Raw genomic sequence first — 4,052 nt, 5'->3', positions numbered from 1 at the left:
GGACTGGACAGTCTGGGAGCGAGTGTGAGGGCCCCCAAGCTCTCAGGCCCGCGGGGGGTGGGGTGGGGGCGGCCGCTTGCCCAGGCCGAGGGTGCCTGTCTGCCAGGCGGGGGCACGCTATCTCTCCCACGGGTGACGTTGGGTGACCGAGACCCTGCTCCAGCGCCCTCCATGGCCAGGCCCTGGGTCTCTGCTCCCTTGGTTCCCAGGTGAGCCAGTGTCCGGGGACGCTTCCGGCCACTTCCACTGGCCTTGGGGTGTCCGGGACCTCCCAGAGAAGACCCTTTATCATCGAGCATCTTCCCTGGACGATGTGGGACAGTGATTGCTGGAATCGAGCAATTGACACTCCCACGAAAATGTTTGTAATCAAATGGGCCGGTCAGTGGCAGTTCGCTGCAGTCAGTTCAGACCACCGCACGAGTCAGCCCCGTGGAAAGTGTGGGCGCAGCAGGGTCTCAAAGCGGCTTCGTTCGGCATTGTTTTGTTCTGTACCGTTTCGTTACAATGTTGACGAGACTTAACTCTCACTTCTATCCATCAGTCTGCGGTAAAACTAGTTTGTTCTATGTCGTTTGGCTTAACGTGGCAGAACCCATCGACGATGTCAGGTGAGGACCCACTGGGTCGACCTGGGATCCGTCAGTGACTTGCAGAGGGGGTGGTCACAGTCACACAGGTGGCAGGGGAAGGGAGCCCACCCCTCCAGGGCCATGTCATTCATTGGTCCCCAGCGCCCAGCACAGTGCCAGGCCCTCAGCCTGAAGCACAGATGCCACTGTCCTGAGTCCCCAGAAGCGGGCACAGGGGAGGGCAGCCAGGCACGAAGCCGCTGAGTGAAGGGTGGCAGGGGCTGGGGCGAGACTTTCACACGGGGAGTGGCTCCTGGGTGGGACGAGCACCCAGGAGCCCAGGCGACTTCCTCATAGCCCATGGACCGTCCTGGGGTCTTTCAGGGCCCGGGAAGGAGGCGATGTTGGTCACGGTCACACCAAAGAATGTGATTCTTGCCAAAATGGCAAACGGAGCCACGGGTATATCTAGCCTTTCGCATCCAACGGAGAAGGGAACTAAAGGTCCGAGACCCTCTGGGTGGGGGTGAGAGAGGAGGTCCCCAGGGACCTGTCGGCGGGAGGATGGTCCTGGCACTGGACCCAGTGTCCAGCAGGCGGCAGGGACTGAGCGGATGCCCTGAACTCAATCGAGTCTGTGGGTTCCTCAGAGGGGCTGGGCCTGGATGAGGTTTCATTTGGTGGCACCATGACCTTGGCCAGGCCCAAGATCTGAGCCCCAGCGTCCTCGTCTGTGCACTGGGGACAGCCACCTGATCTGACAACTAGACGATGGCGCATGCTGGAGAGGCTCCGGTGAGCAGCAAAGTTCCCCTGTCGACACCGGAGGCTACGTGACAAGCTGGCCTCAGGTCCTGCTGCGTTCGGGGCAAACGGAGCTCCGTTCCCATGACTTCGTCCGCAAGGTCCTTCCTTCGGAGGAAGGAGGAAGAGCAGGGACATCCTGGCTGCATCAGGCCGCTGGGGAGCCAGGAGGCCGTGACAGGAGGGCCCAAGAGGGAGGGCGAGGTTTCAGCCAGGCATGGGGTGCGAGGGGGAGGCTGCCTCCTGCTTGCCTGAGCCCCTCCTATGGCCCCTCCCTCAGTTTCTCCGCCCTGGGACCCACTGGTCCCCCGCCCCCCATGCACCCCGGCCAGGCTGTGTCCTGCCTCGGGGGAGTGTTGCAGGAGCTGCACCGGCACCAGAACCGATTTGATTTGGGCCCCCTGCAGGACGTCACTAGGATTGTTTACTGTTTGGGAAAATAACTGTTTCCCATGGCAATGGCGCCTGTCCTCATGCAGGCCGGGCCCCCCTGTGAGGTGGAAATGATGTCACTCGAACATCGTAAGGGTTACGTGTGCCCCAAATTGGGCCTCTCTGTCCCCACGTGTCCCCAGTGTTGCTTGAGGGGGCAGAGGCTGAGCCTGAGCTCCGGGGTCCGGGCTGGCCCCTGGTATCCGGCCCTGAGCACAGAACCCCCGGAGCGCGGTCCCCAGGCCTCCGTCCTGGGGTTGAGCCTCGCCAGCCTCTTTCCTCCTGGCCTTGGCCTTGCCTGCTCACCCCTCACTTATGAGTGGATCCCAGGCAAGGGCTCAGGGCCACCAGCTGTCACCATGCCCGCGTCACAGACCAGCACACTGAGTCTCGGGGGGTGAGTGCCTCCTCCAGATGGCCGCACAGGAACCAGGGGTGCCAAGCAAACCTCTTCTGGGTCTGTCCTGGGCTCCGACCTCGCCGCCTGGAGCCTCTGTCTTCACTTGGGCCTGAGGGTGCCCCACTGTGCCATGGTGCCGACAGCCCAGGGACCCGCACCGCTCGGCAGCCTGGAAGGAATCGGGCCCCACACAGACCCACCGTGAACTCAGCTCATCCTACAGCAGGCTCCGAGGAGTGCCAGGACAGATGGCCACCAAGCAGGGCCCGTCCCCCTACCAATCCGGCTGTCCCCATGGCATTCTCCTCCTCCCTGGGGTCGGGGGAAGCTCTGCGGACAAGCCCTTGGGGTCCCTCTGGGCCAGGCCCCACAGGAAACCCCACGTGGGGAGCCAGTTTGTCTCAGGAGAAAGGCAGGGCCGTTTTCGCTCATGGCGCAGCTCGTGCCCCACACCATCTAGGACAGGAAGGAGCCTAAGGGGCAAAACCAGTGGCTGTGAAGATGTGACTGAGGTTGGTGGGCAAGAGGGCCTGGCCGCCACCCGGAGCCTGGCCGTGTGTCCCTGGTCCAGCCGCCAGCGGGTCCTGTGAGAAGTGGTGAGGTATACTGGGTGTGGACGCTCGCGGAGCAGCATGTCCTGGGGACAGGAGCCCCCCTGTACCCGCTGATCACGTTTCAGGAAAGCGAACACCCCACACTTGGCACCCTGGGGTCACAGGTAGTCCCCCAAATAAGTAGAAGTGAATAAGATGCTAATACCTAACACTGAAGCATACACCCCAGCTCATACGATCATGTCATCACGAAGTCCCAACACCTGGCTTCCCACCAGCCTCTCCTCGTGGGACCAGAAGTGAGAAGCCACCGAGGACCCCTTCATGCTCAGAGGGGCTTTGCGGGGACACCCTGTGTGGATTTGGAGTGAATGCCATTTGTAACAAGGCTGCTGAATGTTTGCCGATGAAATAAGTTTATACGTTATGTAAAGTATAAATTCTATGAGCCATGTTCCCCCAGTATCTTGGAGACCTGCAATTTCTATAGGGATTTCGATTTTTTCGTTCCACTGATCATTTTTTTTAATTGCTAAAAGGATAAAGACAGAACTTTTCCGGTCCTAATGTCCTTCGAAAGATATCTCCACAGGCAAGTCTATGGGACACACTGACTCCTGAGGACATACCTTTTCGGGCTGGGCAGGGTAATTTTTTTCTTTAAACACTCCCCCCACACCATCACCAAAAAAAATAAACGGAAAGAAAAAGGAAAAACGCCCTACCACCATCCCCACATCCTACAGAAAAAGAGGCAGAATCACAGAGCATTTCCTGTTCCCCCTTCTGGGGCAGGAAGCCAGCCCTGGACCAGTGGCTGAGTGACAGGGACTAGTCCTCGGCAAGGAGTTGAGGACTACCCAGGGTCCCTGCTCAGTCACAGGTGCCATACTCTGAAACAGGACAGGGCAAGGCCTCCCCTCTCAGAAGAAAACCGTCCCTTGGCGTGGGTGGCGGGCCCTTGGAAAGTGCGTTCCTCAGCCGTGTCTTCCCCGGGCTTGAACAAAATGCACCCTGCACCCACCAGGAGCAGGAATGGGGGCGGGGGGCACGGGGCTCAGAGAGCCTGGTGTGCTGCGCTCATGCAGTGTACCCTGGGGGAGCCGGTGACAGGCGGTGGACACTCAGCAGAGCAAAGAGGCCAGGGAAGGGCCTGGAGTTTAAGCCTGCAGTTCACCTGTCTCAGTGGGGTGCCCTGTGCTGTCCTGCGGGCAGTGGGCAGCCTGGTGCCCCCACATCCGGCTAAGTCACCAGAGGGCTCAGTCCTGCCCACCCAGGTCCTGTCCACCC

Source organism: Pteropus vampyrus, unplaced genomic scaffold (assembly GCF_000151845.1).
Source record: "Pteropus vampyrus isolate Shadow unplaced genomic scaffold, Pvam_2.0 Scaffold364, whole genome shotgun sequence".
Taxonomy (NCBI): Eukaryota; Metazoa; Chordata; class Mammalia; order Chiroptera; family Pteropodidae; genus Pteropus; species Pteropus vampyrus.
The sequence above is the reverse complement of the archived record's forward strand: the minus strand, read 5'-3'. Positions refer to the sequence as shown.